This window comes from Lepidochelys olivacea (assembly GCF_965140295.1).
Source record: "Lepidochelys olivacea isolate rLepOli2 genome assembly, chromosome: 5".
NCBI lineage: Eukaryota > Metazoa > Chordata > Testudines > Cheloniidae > Lepidochelys > Lepidochelys olivacea.
In genome coordinates, this window is record NC_140415.1 from 120585693 (window position 1) to 120603254 (window position 17562).

Genomic DNA, 17562 nt, shown 5'->3' on the forward strand with positions numbered 1-17562 from the left:
GGCGGGGCAGGGCTGATCGCGGGGGTAGGCGGAGGGGGGCAGGCGGGGCAGGGCAGATCGCGGAGGCGGAGGGGGTCAGGCGGGGCAGGCGGAGGGGGTCAGGCGGGGCAGGGCTGATCGCGGGGGCAGGCGGAGGGGGGCGTGCGGGGCAGGGCAGATCGCGGAGGCGGAGGGGGTCAGGCGGGGCAGGGCAGATCGCGGGGGCAGGCGGAAGGGGGCGTGCGGGGCAGGGCTGATCGCGGGGGCGGAGGGGGTCAGGCGGGGCAGGGCAGATCGCGGGGGTAGGCGGAGGGGGGCAGGCGGGGCAGGGCTGATCGCGGAGGCGGTCAGGCGGGGCAGTCGGAGGGGGTCAGGCGGGGCAGGGCTGATCGCGGGGGCAGGCGGAGGGGGTCAGGCGGGGCAGGGCAGATCGCGGAGGCGGAGGGGGTCAGGCGGGGCAGGGCAGATCGCGGGGGCAGATGGGGCAGGGCTGATCGCGGAGGCTGAGGGGGTCAAGCGGGGCAGGGCTGATCGCTGGGGCAGGCGGGGCAGGCGGAGGGGGTCAGGCGGGGCAGAGCAGATCGCGGGGGCGTGCGGGGCAGGGCTGATCGCGGGGGCAGGCGGAGGCGGTCAGGCGGGGCAGGGCTGATCGCGGGGGCGTGCGGGGCAGAGCTGATCGCGGGGGCAGGCGGAGGCGGTCAGGCGGGGCAGGGCTGATCGCGGGGGCAGGCGGGGCAGGCGGAGGGGGTCAGGCGGGGCAGAGCAGATCGCGGGGGCGTGCGGGGCAGGGCTGATCGCGGGGGCAGGCGGAGGCGGTCAGGCGGGGCAGGGCTGATAGCGGGGGCGGGCAAGGTGACGCCTGCGGCGGCCCGAGGGCGGAGGAGGGGGGCGCTCTCCCTGCACCCCCCCCCCCGCGGCCCTGCAGCAGGCGGCGCCCCACTGCCCCGGCGCGGCGCAGCCCCGCGCGCTCGGAGCCGCTGCCCCACTCGCGGCGCCCGGCGGGGTGGGAGGAGGCGGAGGATGGCGCTGGCGCTGCAGCCCGGCTGGGCGCGCCCCCCGCGCGGCTCTCCCGCCGCAGAGTGAGCGGGCCGGGCGCTGCAGCGGGACTCCGGCACCGGGCGGGCTGCAGGCGGAGCGGCGCCCGCTGGGTCTCTCTGCCCCGCGGGGGACGGGGTCCGGCCGGCCGTCTGCGGGAGGAGGCGAGCTCGGCCAGCCCAGGTAACCGCGGGGAGCCCGTCCGGGTTTGCCTCTGTCTGTCCATCCGTAATGCGCCTTTCTGCGCCCTGGGCAGCCGCTGCTTTTAATCTCCGTCCCCCGCCCGCCTCGCCAGCCGCTCCTCTTCGCCTCAGCTCGGAGCAAACCCCGCTCCAGGGTCTGATCCTAACCCCCCGCCCCGGCAGCTGTGCAAGCCAGCGATGGCTTTTGGGGGCGGTGGGGGTTCCCCTCGGGTGACCGGACAGCGGGCGGGGGCGGAATAGGCGCCTAAATAAGACAAAGCCCCGGATGTCAGCGGGACTGTCCCTATAACATCGGGACCTCTGGTCACCCTCGGGTCGCCCGGCCCCTCCGGGCTGGGGAATGAGCAGCCGCGGCTGCCCAGAGCCCGCCAGCCTCCCACCGCTGCCGCTCTGAGCGCGCCGGCGGCTTTCGCGCGCCTGGGCTCCACGCGGGCGGGTCTCGCCGCCGGGGCCGAGGGTAACGGGGGAAGAGGGGCTCGCCCCACGCCGCCGGCGGGCTGTGGAAATCCGCCCGCTCGCGTGCTGGTTTCCAGGCGGGTGGCGCTTGGCGGGTTCTCGGCCGCTGGGTTCCGTCTGGGAACGGGGCTTCCCCCCCCCCGCGGTGGTTTGGCCGCTGCCTCGCGTCCCCGAGCGGGTCCTAAGGGTTGAGCTTAATTCTTTTTTTTTTTTTTTCTTCACTGCGTTATTCCCCCTTTTCGTAATCCCAGCCGCAGCTGGGCTCTGAGCTCCGAGCGGCCGGGGGAGATCCAAGGGAGGGGCGGGACCTAGGCTTGAGTTGGAGGCTGGAATTGGTAGAGGCTTGCTGCGCTGGAGGGATATGGCTCAGAGTTTGTTTTGTGTCTTTTCCTCGGTGCCATATGGCCTGTGATGCCCAAGAGTGAAGCTGCCCTAGACTTAGTACTTCCATCCTGGCTGAGGTGGTCGACTCAGGTGAGGCGCTCCAGCTCTTAATGGTTGACCCTTTCACTGCCTGGATCTCTCCCGTCCCCGGGCAGGGCTGTGACCCATGTTGCTGAGACCTTGACAGACCAGATTCTCCCGGCATGGTTCTTGATTCATACACTCTTAAAACAGATGTGCGTGTTTTCTATTTTGGTATCTCAGTCTTTGATCTGCTTAATTTATTGGTGCATGTCTGTATGAATATAGACAGCATGGTGTTTGTGCCTATCACCTATTACTCTCTGTGTGTGTTATATAGTGTGTTGTCTTGTAAATAGCTTGCCACTAATCATGTTTAATGGGCAATCTTGCTATACCAGTCTTGTGTCTTCTCTACTAACATAATGATCAAAACAGTTAAAAATCTGCCTGGAATGGTGGTTTCTTTGACTAATGGACATTAATAGTGCTGCCAGCATTGATTTACTTAGGACCAATCCAGCTTTTCCATGCAATGTCCCTGGATTTCTTTATACCAGACACACACTGAAAAGTCCTACTTCAGTGGTTGCCACCTCTTTTTTCCTATCAGTCACTTAAAAGAAAAGCTGGCTCAATAGAGACAGAGACCCTATTGCCAACATTATCAACTACAGTCTGAATGTTCTAGTGGAACTTGTAAAAGGACAAGAGGAGGAACTATAGTTCAGTGAATGAAGAGCAGATGGGAATGCAGACGTATGAACAAGTTAGAGAGAACAGAGAGCTGTAGGAAAGTTTGAGGACAAAAGGGTTGAAGTTAAACGAAAGGAGAAGAAAGAGAGTAGAACCAGAGTGAAACAGGAGATGGAGAGACCTCTTCTGTTCCTTTCCCTCCCATTATTTTCCCCCTTTCTACTTTTCTCCTGCTTTTTGTGGTGACTTGGAAACTTCTCTGCCTGGAAATTCAATAGAAGATTCTTTTGATAGCTCTTCTATCAATATTTCTCCTCCCCAAACTCCCATTGATATGAGCTGTCTTTCTCATATGCAAGCTCCAGCCTTTAATCATGGAGTCTTTCTCCTAGTTTTCTTACATCCCCTGACTTTTCCTACAAAGATCCATGGTTTCTGTTGATTGAGAAGTAGAAACTGTCTTGATATTTTTCCCTCACTGCTATAATCTTTTAAAAGTTTGAGAAAATATGGCTTCTGAGCTTCAGTAGATGACATACTTTCTGTAACTTTTTGTCTAAATTTTGGCTGGCTGTGACTTGACTTCGCCTAGACGAAACTACTGGAAAAGAAAACGAGCGGATCTTTAGAAAGAAAGAGACTCTCTCATGCCAAGTCAGGTTTGTTACGTTGTCCCATTTGGTTTAAAATGAGTTACTAAGGTCTGAGAATCATGTTTCAATTTGGCAGTCAAAATTGCATGCCATGCAGCCTTCTACTAGCATGAGTGTACTGTATCATTAAAATGAAATATTCCAGCGGTTTCAGCAACTGATTAGGTACTGACATTAGTTGGAATCTCAATACAGAACTGGTTCACTGTGATTTTATTTATAAATACACAATTATATAATCCCTTTGATAGGTCCATACTTAAGATTTGTATTTACAGTAGAACCTCAGAGTTACGAACTGACCAGTCAACCACACAGCTCATTTGGAACAAGAAGTACACAATGAGACAGCTGCAGAGACCTCCCTCCCCTCCGAAAAGGCAACTACAGTACAGTGTTAAATGTAAACTACTAAAAAATAAAGGGAAAGCAGTATTTTTCTTCTGCATAGTAAATTTTCAGAACTGCATTAAGTCCATGTTCTGTTGTAAACTTTTGAAAGAACCACCGTAACGTTTTGTTCAGAGTTACAAACAACCTCCATTCCCCAGGTATTTGTAACTCTGAGGTTCTACTGTAATACAAACCTGTAAATCATGTTAATGACTCAAGGGATCTGGTGATCTTGGGTGGTATGTGTGTGGTTTTTGTTTTGTTTAGCATTTAACCAAAATAATTAAGAAAATACATTTAAATGTACTTCAGAGAGCCCTCTTCTTGAATTCTGCCATTTGATGTTGTTCCCTTGTATTCATTTTTTCATTGGTGGGGTAGTGGAAATTGGGTGCTTAACTCTTAGTCACAGACTCCTTGGAATCATTTTATATTATCAGCTATACAGAGAGAGTTACAGACGAAAAACTTCAGGAGAAAAGTGACTAGTGATATTTCCTTTCCCCTCTACTTCAAAACACATGACTTAAAAATGAAGAACAGCTTTTGAGTCCGGTTAGTAACTGAACCAGTGATCTGTGCAAGTAGGCAACAACTAACTCATGTTAAGAGGTGCTAAGAGATCTAGTCAAGATGAAATATTTGTCACTGGGAAGTTTTGCAGTGCATTATAAATATAAAAAATAATTTTCATCCTAAGATATGCAAAGAGAAAATTGGACAACTATTAAAGCATTCTTAGCACAGGGATGAAGCTTGTTAGAAAATCTATAATGCAGAGTTGAAGGAGAAATTGTTTGGAACCTGTAAATGTACATAGGGTTTAAATAGGGCAGACAGTAACACAATTGTGATGAACAGCTCAGAGTATCTTAATGAGGAGTGAATTGCTTCAGAAGGGCCTGATCATAAGGTAACAGGGGTTTTGTGAAATCTTTCATTGAATTTAATGTGGCCAAAGTTAAATAGAAGTCTCTCGTTTAAACCAATAGAATAATATTTCTTTAAGCAGCTTTCCTCCTTGGGATTGTTCCACCATTTTGTCTCTTTCAGTTCCCAGATGTTTTGTTCATTAACTTCCAGATGTGAGATATTTCCATCAGAAATCTTAAGTGCTGGGGGTTGGGCAATGTTACGTGGTGTCCTGTCACCATGCTAACTTTTTATAAACCATATTACAGTGCCCAAACAGTAAATGCAGAAGTCCTATATGGTGACTGATTATATATAAATATATATATATATAATTTTACAAAACTACACAAGGTATTTTGGATCTTAAGAAAGCATGTGTCCACTTTGCATACATACTTGATTCTATGGGTCAGGAACACCTAAAAGAAGCCTAAGGAATGAAATAGTTACACAGTGGGACTGGTATCTTTGAAAAATGGCAATAAGAATATAATTTGAGTTTGTCAACTTCAGCTGTTTCTCTTTAGGGAATGAAAGCTGTATGTATTTTTAAAGGACACTGTCAATTCAAAAACTTCAGACAGAAGTGCCATTTTTAACTGCAGTTGTGACAAATAATACCCAAATAAGAAACATGTAACTGAACAAAAAGTCTGGTCTTTTCAGTGTGTTTACTTTGTGGATTAACATCTTGTCCATAGTCAGTTTCATTGTTCTCCCCCTCCCCGCCCCATCACAGGTTCTGCTCTTGTTTGTGAGGATCTTTTAAACAGCAGCAAAGGAGAGAAAAAGACTTCTAAAAATAGGAAAATGTGGTTGTAGATATTAGCAGAAACTCTTCTTTTAATTGACTAGATTTTGAACTGAAAGGGCCCCTTTAATATCAGGTTGTTATAATTTACCTTTTGAATGGAAGAGGTCTGGGCTGACACACCCATTTTAGCTGTCGGAATTAAATGATATAAAAAAAATCCGTATTATTTCCCAAGAAATTTGCTCATGAGCTATTTTAAGTAATAGTCAAAATACAACTTTCACCATGTGTGTCTTACAACAGTGTGTCTGCATATGCTATTAGGCAATGCTATATAAACATTACATTCTACAGTATTGCAGTGTAAGAACTGTCCTGGAAATTTTCAAGTAACTGGGGAACTTTCATATATATATTTTAAAAGAAACTTTAAAGGGCTTGATCCAAAGGCCATGAATGTCAATGACAACACCCTCCTTGACTTCAGTGGATTTTGGATTAAGCCCCAAGTTAGGATTTAGGTGAGGAAGGCAAGATTGCTTCCAGAAAAGAAAGTAGTACTCCACAGGAAAAAGACTGCTGTTTGTGTTTCGAGGGATTTGGGTTTTGTTTAGGTTAATCTTTGTGGTATAACTGCTTTAAAAGAAGTGCAAATATTGCCAGTACATTCTTGCTGTTTCAGCACCTGTGCTATAACAAAATGTTAACATACGAAACAGTCCAGTATTTTGTGTGTGTTTGGTTTTTTTTAGTGAAGAAACGGGGAAAAGTCTGAGAAACGTCTGCTCTAATATCTCCAGCCCGCTTCCTCCTCCCTTTCTGTTCCCACCCTCCCCACCAGTAGCCCCGAGCTGATTAACTATATCCCTGAATTCCAGATTCTTGGGTTTTGGTGGGCGGAAGAATATGCTCTAGAATTAAAATATGTTCTAATATTTCTGAGAATATTTATGCGAATATTACTTTACAAATTTGTAACCATGAAAAGTCTACTTTGTATGACAACAATTTGTCTATAGGTGCTCCTTTCTTAATTGGCTTCTCCATTTTCAGACCAGGATGGCTCTGCTTTTCTGTATGGTGGAACAATATTCTTTCTAAAGTCAATATGACCTATTCGGAGTTTCTGTAGAGATAGTTTGCTGTGCATGGACCAACTTGCTAATCATGTTGTATGTCCTGCATCCTCCTCTTAGAAAGTCCACCTTCATTTTTACGTCCACAATGCAGGCAATTAGATTAGTGGGTATAAAACTGTGAGTAGTTTAGTTCAAGTGGTGTTTACTCTAGAGGAAAGAAGAATTTCTTGTTAAAAAGAAAACAAATGTTCTTCTTCTACTTCTGACAGAAGAAAACATTACCCTTAGACTTGTCTGCTCAGGTTAAAAGATCCTGGTTGGTTGGCACACTTTACCTCTTTCTGACAGTATGCGTAGACATCTGTTGCGGATATGATATCCATGTTGCCTCTGACTCTGTTTAGGTCAATTTTGGGATGAATGGCCTGGACAGAATCCTGCACTGGCAAATGTGCAGACACTTATTTTTAAAAATATTATCAGGGAAGTTGGATGACTAAAGTTACCCCATTTCTAATGGGGAAATACAGGGCAAAGCAGGGCTAAGCATTGTTCCTTGCAGTTTCATAGCCTGTGATTCTCACGCAAGCAGCTATACAGGTGATCTGTTTGGTGGAAATATTATGAGCAGAGAACAAGAAAGCAGTTTGCAGTTACATCAAAAAATTAGACTATAAATGATATTAGAGGGAACGCTGTTTGGGCTGTCTGTAGCAATGAGAATTGAGTGGTACACTAAAGTTTTGTACCAATGTTAAGATTTTTAAACATCATAGAACCAAGCATTTGGGGGGAAAAAAATTTAAGCTTGAATTTGGCATGCTACATACAAACTGGAGGCTATCTTACCTGTTATTAAAAATGTGTTGGTACAAAGTTTGCAAGTCCAGTATCTTCTTTCTGCTTCCATTTCTGACTAACAGGCAAAGTTCTCTGAAATGGTTTTTTTTTGTTGTTGGTGTGGTTTTTTTTAAAGCTTACTGAAAAGGGTGCTGATGATCTTGGTAATCATGTGGAGTGAAATACAGCTAGGAGGAGGTCTATGCACCACTTAAATCCTACTCAGTCCTTATTTAAGGGACTGAAGTGCTGTATGAACCTCTCTGCACAGGAAGAAAAGGCGTATTTGTGGCACCTTAGAGACGAGCAAATTTATTTGACCATAAGCTTTCGTGAGCTATACAGCAGCTTATGCTCAAATAAATTTGTTCGTCTCTATGGTGCCACAAGTCCTCCTTTTCTTTTTGCGGATACAGACTAACATGGCTGCTACTCTGAAACCTGTCGTCTCTGCACAGGGTGAATTTCAGACATGGTTTAATGAATATGTTAGTTTCTTTGTGTGCTAGAAAAAAAATCTCATCCTATAATATGCAGAGGAGAAAACAACAAAAAAATGGGATTGAAATCAAAGTCGAGGCTATTCTGCATAACACGTTGGAGATTTAAGAGAATGGTAAAATTTGGCAAAGGGAACCCATGCTATCTTCCATTTTTAAGTATTTTTCTTTCTTTCTTTTAGGGAGGACATGTAAAATGATGTGTTGGCAACCTGTCCTATGTCAGCAGTAAGCAAAGACTGTTCTTGGACGTTATTGGCCATTTAAAGATGGCTGGCTCTTGTTTGGATTAAAAAAAAGACTATGGCTATATGTTTTTATTATGGAGATGTTGGTTGTAAGATCAAGTTAAGTGAGTTTTGCACTTAGAGATTCAGTCCTCACTTTATATGTAGACTAGGGCTGTCGATTAATCGCAGTTAACTCATGCGATTAACTCAAAAAAAAATCACGATTAATCACAGTTTTAATCACACTGTTAAACAATAGAATACCAATTGAAATTTATTAAATATTTTTCTACATTTTCAAATATATTGATTTCAATTACAACACAGAATATAAAGTGTATAGTGCTCACTTTATGTTACTTTTGATTACAAATATTTGCATTGTAAAAATGACAAACAAAAGAAATAGCATTTTTCAATTCACCTCATACAAGTACTGTAGTGCAATCTCTTTATCGTGAGAGTGCAATTTACAAATGTAGATTTTTTTTGTTACATAACTGCACTCAAAAACAAAACAATGTAAAACTTCAGCGCCTACGAGTCCACTCAGTCCTACTTCTTGTTCAGCCAATCGCTAAGACAAACAAGTTTGTTTACATTTACGGGAGATAATGCGGCCTTCTTCTTATTTACAGTGTCACCAGAAAGTGAGAACAGACGTTTGAATGGCACTTTTGTAGCCCGCATTGCAAGGTATGAACAAGAAGTAGGACTGAGTGGACTTGTAGGCTCTAATGTTTTACATTTGTTTTATTTTTGAATAGAGTTATTTTTTTTGTACATAATTCTCCATTTGTAAGTTCAACTTTCATGACCGAGATTGCACTACAGTATTTGAATTAGGTGAATTGAAAAATACTATTTCCTTTGTTTTTTACAGTGCAAATATTTGTAATAAAAATAAATATAAAGTGAGCACTGTACACTTTGTATTCTGTATTGTAATTGAAATCAAAATATTTGAAAATGTAGAAAATATCCAAAATATTTAAATAAATGGTATTCTATTATTGTTTAACCGCACGATTAATCGTGCGATTAATTCTTTTAATCGCTCGACAGCCCTAATATAGACCTATGTATTATAACTTCTTACTAGATATTGGTGGCTATTTAATATTACTGAGCTTAACACATATATCAGCTGCAGTAATAAGTAACCAATACCTGAAGTGCCTGGTTGATACTGCATAGCTCACTCCGACTACTCCTTTTATTTGGGGGTGTGCATGTGGGATGAAAGAGAACCAATATGCTCATCCTCCTGTTGCACAAAGATATGGGCATAACATGTCTTGCTTCTTTGTTTGAAGTTGTTCTGTCTGTTATTATGGGGTATCGCTAGGGCCCTACCAAATTCATGGCTGTGAAAAATGCGTCACTGACTGTGAAATCTGGTTTCCCCCTGTGAAACCTGGTCTTTTGTGTGCTTTTACCCTACACTATACCAATTTCACAGGGAGACCAGAGGTTCTCAAATTGGGGGGGTTGCAGGGTTTCCCAAAAGGGAATTGCAGGGGGGTCGCAAGGTTATTTTAGGGGATACTGCCACTCTTACTTCTGCACTGCCTTCAGAGCTGGGCTGCCAGAAAGTGGCGGCTGTTAGCGGGGTGCCCAGCTCTGAAAGCAGCGCAGACATAAGGGTAGCAGTATTGCAACCCTCCCCCCCACAACTCCTTTTTGGGTCAGGACCCCTACAATTACAACACCGTGAAATCTCAGATTTAAATAGCTGAAATCATGACATTTGCTATTTTTAAAATCCTAGGACCGTGAATTTGGTAGGGCCCTAGGTATCCGTAAAGGTTCCACATGAATTTCAGTTGATCTATCATGTGTAGATTCAGCTGCAAGGTATTCTGTCACTGGTGCTGGCATAATAATCATTGAATTGCCTTGCTGAAGTTTGGTTTTGAGCCGTCGTTGCAGGCTTAGTGGTGACACTGGTGACTTAATGTTGTTACACTGTTTCAAGTTATGTCCATTTTTTCCTTTCCCTCCAGAATGAGTGTTCTATTAGACTACAAATATTAATTATTTAAATCAATGGTGCAGAAGAATGCAAAGGCCTGCAAATTTCAGGTCTAGCTGCATAGTTGGGAATTCTAGAAGGGCTGAGGGATTGATCTTGGCAGTTAAATCTCCGTACATATATCGGTTACTGCTACATTCAGCCAGCAGTGCCTGCGCATTAACAAATTGTCTCATGGTTGCCCTTTGTGGGTAACGAAAAGCAAAACAGCATTTCAGTTTGCATCAGCTAAGTTTTCTTGGGACATAACTTTTTAAAATTGTGATTCTATTTTCCCAATGATATCTGTCTGTTATTCAGGTCAGGGGCAGTCAACGTGTTTTTTTTTATTTGTATCTTCCTAGACCAGTGGGACTCTTCTTTTGACAGTCTGGGTAGTAGAACAGAGAGGTAAATTATATGAGCTGGGTTTTTCTTGGATGGTTTGTGGTTCTCATACAACACAGGCATTGGAACAGGTAGGAGTTGAGTGATTCATTAGAGAGATTAGGTGTGGTTTTTACAATGTGTAAGTAGTTGTGAGATGAGCTGTGTTAAATGGTAGGGGTATTGCTTTGATGTGGTAAGGAAGCTGTAATGCAGGATGTAAATGGACAATTTGGTTACATTGCCTGGGGTAATGTTTATTGCTTTAAACTTAATAGCATTTTTCAGGGTTTACTTGATAGTTCTACACTTCATGTTAATCACTAGAGTATAAAAGATTTTGCATGACAGGTTGCGGGGGGTGGGGGGGAAATAACCAGTCAGAATAGCATCAGAAATCAAAATAACGTAAGACTAATTTGAGAATTACCTCTCTTGTTTCAGAGTAGCAGCCGTGTTAGTCTCTCTTCTTGTGTGAGTAGCTATCACTCAAGTTACCAGTTCAGAACAATTTTCAGCTATAATTAACCTGGACTAGATTTTTTCTAGTGTATGCTCCCCCATATTTCACTGACACTCAATGAAAGATTAACTTGTTCTTCAAACTAGTCCTTTTCACTGTCGATTAATGTACTATCATTTAAACAAAACAAAATTAAATTTCATTATTGGAGGTGCAAATATTGCTGATTCAGTCAGATGAGATGAACGTTTTTGTTTGATGTTGTACTGCTAGTGAGATATAAATGTGAAGAAAAAGAACCGCCAGGAAAACAAGAGGGGGAGGGGGGAAAGAAAAAACCAACCATACTGGAAGAAGGCAACACAAACTGCTCAGCCCATGAGATTGTGATTTAACTACAGGGACTCTGCCCTGAAAGACGTAGTATAACTAACATCTACATTGATCTTTTGGATCACTTAAAGGTTTGTTTACCGGTTTTGACTGATACCAGACTGTACAGTTTTGCCAGCATAGATGGAACTCCAATTAAGAATTTTTTACAAAATGCATAGACTGCATTTCATTACCGGAAACTAAGTATCTTTCCTTCAGTCTGATTGAAGGGAGTCACTTTTGTCCGTGGTTGCCTAGTAACTTAAAATAAAAAGGGTAGTTTTTGTATAAAAGCCAATAAAAACAGAAAAATGCAGCACCGTGTTATGCTGCTTCCAGAATCTGCAACAGTTTCTGGCACTTTTCGAAAGCTGCTCATACTTCCAAAATAAACCGCTGAAAACACATCAGAACTCCGGGTATCAGCTGATGGACTCTGGATTTGAAGGAACATGGAGAGGATGGGGAGGGATGGAAATTCTCATCATAGTCACCATGGATAGCTCATTGAAGATAGGTCTGCAGCATAAGTTAAAGCCCCAGTCTTGCAAACTCTGAAGCTATGTCTACACTATGCAGCTTTTAGCGACACGCCTGTGTCGATACAGCCGTGCCGCTAAAAGGCGCACAGGTTAGCTGCTGTTTGTCGGGTCTCCTGCTGACAAAATCTTCCACCCCCAGCAAGCAGTGTTGGCTTTGTCGGCAGGAGAGCGCTCCTGCCGACAAAGCGCTGTTCACACCGGCGCTGATCATCGACAAAACTTTTGTCTTTCGGGAGAGTGTTTTTTAACACATCTGAAAGACAAAAGTTTTGTTGTTCTGTTGCCAGTGTAGCCATAACCTCAAACAAGTGTGCAACTTTGTGCATACAGGTAACACTCTTGCTCCTTCTGATTGACTTCAATGTGAATATCTGTGAGAATAAAGTAAATAATGTGCTTAAGTGTTTGCAAGGCCATGGAAAAATCGATCAGTTACTACTTTTTATCCTGACTGATAATCTGAAAACAAGAAGTCATGCAATGCAATTTAAAGAATAGTACATTTAGAATAAATGAAATAATACTATTCACAACATAGTAATCCTGTAGAATTCACTGAAAAAACGTCAAACTTTTAGCTACAGTTTTTGAGTCTAAGTGCACTCGAGAATTATTACCATTAGCAGTATTTATTTCTATGCAGAGTTAAGACAACAGAAGGCAAACAAATCCCCTACTCCCAGGTGTAAAATGTTCACACATAGGGAGAATGGGAAGAGATCAGGGAGTTTTTTCCCTTCTCCAACATTTTTCAGTATGAAAAAGCAGCAAGATCTGACATGTATAGTAGTTTATATGAAGTTTGCAAACTCACTCTTAATCTAACCTTTCAAAGAAAAAGAGAAAGTGAAAAAAAATCATGCTTCTTTCATAGGTTAGAGGCCCTTTTTCTTAATTGAACAATTCACTGACATTCTTTTGAAGCCAATTTGCATTTAAACATTCAGATTATATCCTTTTCATTAGATATCTACATCTGCATGATAACAGAATATCACAATTCTCTAAACAGCCTTGAGGGGGGCACAGCTAAAGCAAATACACCATTCTCCTTCCACATCCACAAAACAGCTGTTCAATCTTCAGGCAGAATGAACTACCACAAAATACAATAATCGGAATTGCTGAAGTCAAGGAGGTCCAGAATTAAAACAAGCCAAATCCCAAATGTAACATCTGAATATAGATTTACATGGACCCTGACCATGGTGTGCACATGGGAGTTTAATTCGTGTTATCTTAAATAGACATTTGCCAATCTCTCCCTGCTATAGCTGTACATTGAAGACTGTCAAGACCTTTGTTTAATGGGTTTCAGGCTCACATTATTGCAGACACAGTAACTTTATCAGCCTCTCAAAACAAACTGGAAATATGAAAATATTTTCTGGTGCAATATTACTTTAACATTTGCTTTGGTCCAGTTAATTGCTCATTTAAGTAACTCTGCAGTACTGTATTCTGTGTAGTTAGGCTGGCTAAAGTTTGGCAACAATTAACAATTGACAATAAAGAAGAATTATCTTAATAGCCTGGTTTAAATTCTCTATTCTCATGTCCCTCCCTCCACCCAAGGCCGCAAACAAACTTATCTGATGAACAGCAGCAACCCAGAAAGAAGATCATACCTTTGATCTTTGGCACAATACAAGGCCAGCAAACCAAGTGGCCCAGAACAACCAAAATCCCAAGGCTTGCAAATTAAAATTTTCATTGCTTTCTGTTCATCTCACATGCTCCTGATGGGCACTAATAAGTCCTGGCTATAGTACCAGACTTAAAATCAAGACTGGTTGCTGACATTGCTTTCTTTTTAAAGATCAAAAGCAGTCTAAAGGGATGATTTCCCATCCCCCACCCCTCTGCCACATACTTTGCTTTCCTCAATCTCTTCAATGCCACGACTCAGCCAGTTGTGCCCCACCTTTCATTTGCCAACAACGTTTACTAGAAAGCTGAAGCAGGAGGCCAGTTTTCATTTTTATCGTCAGGAAGGTCATGCTGGTCGTTCAGGATTTTTAAATGTGGATCAGTTCGAAAGCTTGTCCTGGAAAGAGGAACATGTATTTCTTTAATTTTAGTTCTCAATTTAGCAAGTGATTGATGTGTGAAAACAAGTTACCACATGCTGAAGACTTTGCACAATCGTGCAATTATTTAGGATGCAACAACAACAAAAAGACAACTTTATTTTTTTAGCATACACCCAACTGAGCAATCTTAGTTCTTAGATAAACCAACTTTAAAATTCCCTAGCCCATAGAATAGACAGAATTGGCAAGCATTCTGATCAGAAAGTTTAGAAGATGCTCTCCCTGGAATTCAGAAAAGATGAGTATGACAGAAAAGTAAATTGGAGGGATACAGCCATCTTTAAAATCAACTCTACTTGTAACACGAACTCTTTAGTTGACAGCACTGCCTGTGTATTCGATTTCACTCTTTCCTAGTATAGTCAATAAGTTCCTGCTTGTTTGCTTGGGTCCTTCACACAGCAAGAGAGGAGGGGAAAACGTTTTAAAAGGTAAGAAAGTGTAAAACGGTTTTAAAAAAAACATCAGTGGCAACTACCGTAACTGTTTTTAACTCTCTACAAATATTTAAAATGGCAGTTACCTCAAACTCTCCCCATGGGATTCAGTGAACATTTGCATGGATGGAGATAGACATGGGCGCACACTTCAGAATGGTGTCATGATAGTTCTCAACAAAAGCGTAAATGTAAAGCGCTATATGGAAACCAGTAAAACATATTTTTTTATTGTAAAGATACAGTCAGAGTGCAAAGGCGTCCTAGGGATCCAGAGAACAAAAGGAAAATTAAAATCTCCTCATACGGTTGGTTTTGGAACTCACAGGTGGCCCCAAAATGAACCTATGTGCCTGACCCACTGCACCCAGGCTGATCCCCTCTGTGACTTCAGTAGGGCACTGCACAGGATACTGGGGTCTAAATTACCAAGTACCTCATCTTCCTGAAACAAGCTTTTTGTTTGTTTGCTTTGAGGTGTTCAGAAAGGAACATACACACATGCCATTGCATTCAGGCTTATCAGACAATAGCCATAGTCGCCTGGTACTTATTGCATGACATGCCCTAAACAAAGTTAGTGCTGCATCCCACTTGGCTGTAGTTCCACAATAACTTGGATTCTACAGTTGCTTACAGCCAACTTAGTAACATGTTCTACCAAGTAGGAAAAGACTAGCACTGTAACTAAGTAAAGCCCTCTCCTCTTCCGTCACATGTGCACAATTATCTATACCTGCAAACCAGCCTACCACCAAAAGTTAGGGGTGCAGACTTCCAGATCAGTCCACAATAGGTATGGATCTGATCAAATTCAAGTCCCACAACTAACCTCCTTCCTTTTAGCTGCTGGAAGGGAAGTGGGACCTTTCTGTCCATCCATTCCCCTTCACTGACTGCTTCTTCAGAGCTATTCACAGGCACCTTCACTAAAACTGACTCACAATTCTGCCAACCATGTTCAGACCCTTCTTTGCTTGTTTTTCCTGTGAACATCTCGTTGACAAATTTTTGTTCACATGAAAATTTGGGGAGAAGATTTTAGGCATGCAAAAATATGTGTACAAATAGGCATATTCCTATCAGAAGTCCTCATTCCAACACCTTATTTTAAAACCAGTTGTTTACTGTTAGAGATATAAATAACATTCACACAATAACTTTCTGTGCATGTGACAAGAGAAAATTGATTGTAAAGTTTCCTAGAGAGGCAACCAATAAGTCTGGTTTATACTGTTTCTCTCACTCCTTCACTTAAGGAGCCTAGCTACTTTTAAATTTGGAGTGGACGTACATAGATTATATTTGGCTATATTATACATAATAGAGCCGGTACAATATTTAATTGTCCTAAAGAAGTCACAAGCCTCTTCATTCCTACTATATCTCTTCCACTAAACTGCACCTCCCAGGGGAGATTCAGTGGCCCTACTAATTGCAGTGGCTGGATCACCCAGGCACAGGACAAAAACCAGACTATGTCATTAAAATGACCAAACAGTAAATGGAGATATTTCTGTGAACAGTTTGCGAAAACCAATAGGCTCAAAATAGGGCTTGGAAAGACTATTCACCATTTACCAGTATTTCTATTGCAGTAGCATCCAGAGGACAGAATCCAGGACTCATGGTTGGTCATGCTGAGCACTCCAAATAGCAAGAGACAGCCTGTGCACCAAGAAGCTCAGAAACATAATACAGTGAAAAGCTAATTTTAAGAAAAAAGTCACATCCAGTTTATGGACTGTTCACAAGAGGAAAGAAAACGCTCAGACAAATTAACTTCCAAACTGATATTTACATGAGCTCAGCTCAAAGATTTCCTAAGCTGCAGAATGCAACCAACATGCCCGCTGTCTGTTTCACAGCATCCCTCAGAGTCCTCAACAGCAACATTGAAACTGACCAAATGTTTGTTAGAGAGACAAGGTGGGCAAGGTGAGATTTTTTGCTGGGCCAACTTCTGTGGTTGAAAGAGACAAACTTTAGAGCAACACAGAAGTTTTACTACCTCATCCATCTGGTTTCTCTAACCTCTTGGGACCAACATGACTACAACACTGCAAACACATTTTTTAGTCTCCAGGCATGAACTAGTGCAGCACTGTCTTCTGTGGCAACATACAGATCCAGCATTTCTGAAGCTGCTTGGGAAGAGCTCCAAGCATTAGCAAATGCACTCGAGCAGCGTGCAGACTTTGAAGACCACTTTATACATATGAACAAGTGCAATACTAATTTTTTAAAATGAAAGCTGAAGATATTCTGGACATTCAAAGAAAGTCTCCTATTCTCCACTGCTAAATGAGCAAGGGGATTTTGATCTCATTCTTCCCATCCTGAACTTAACACATGATGGATAAAGTAAACTCCCCAAATGAAGAAAGGGCCACCCATCATATGATGTTAAGACATCTGACATTCTCCCTTAACTGAATCCAAGGTTTGCCTGAACAATAATTGTACATCGCTGACCACACTGGGGGTCCTTCGTCCATAACTGGGGCTCCTAAGTGCTACCACAATACTAGAGTTACCAACAAGAACTACAAAAAGAAAAGGAGGATTTGTGGCACCTTAGGGACTAACAAATTTATTTGAGCATAAGCTTTCGTGAGCTACACTTCACTTCATCGGATGCAACAAGATCTAGCCCCTTTTTAGATCCCATTGCCAAACATACTGTAACCTGGACACTCTTTTATGTGTCCAGAAAGCCTGTAAACTACAGCCCATCAGTACCTTTTTAAGAAGCTCAGAATCAAACGCTTCAGTGTCACGGAATAAGCTTCTCCGAAATTTGCATTCTCTGTGTGTAAATAATCAAAAACTGGCTAAGGCATAGGAAAAAAGAAATAGGGATAAATGGCCAATTCTATCATAGCAAAAGGTTAACAGCCAGGTGCCTTGAGGTTTTGTGATAGCTCCCATGTTTTTAATGTATTTGTTAATGATCTGCAAAAAGGGTTGAGCAGTGAGGTAACAAAATTTGAGATGACAGTTATTTAGATTAGTGAAGTCCAGAGAAGACTGTGAAGAACTTACGAGCGATTTAACCAAGCTAGATGAATGACTGACATAATGATATATAAAGTTCAGTGTTCATAGATGCG

At 42.8% G+C, this 17562-nt stretch overlaps 1 protein-coding gene across 4 annotated transcripts in view; it reads left to right on the top strand.

Annotated features, from left to right (window-relative positions):
* Positions 1–960: 960 nt before the first annotated feature.
* LPAR1 (lysophosphatidic acid receptor 1) overlaps positions 961–17562 on the top strand; it is a 99373-nt gene continuing 82771 nt past the window's right edge. Inside the window, exons 1-2 of one of the 4 annotated variants that reach the window (XM_084629576.1) lie at positions 1476–2147; positions 3367–3433. The gene's annotated coding sequence lies outside the window, so the exon portion shown is untranslated. Of the gene's footprint in view, positions 1198–1475; positions 2148–2273; positions 2294–3366; positions 3434–17562 lie in introns of those variants that run through there. The other 3 variants (XM_084629574.1, XM_084629575.1, XM_084629577.1) reach the window with 3 other exon arrangements.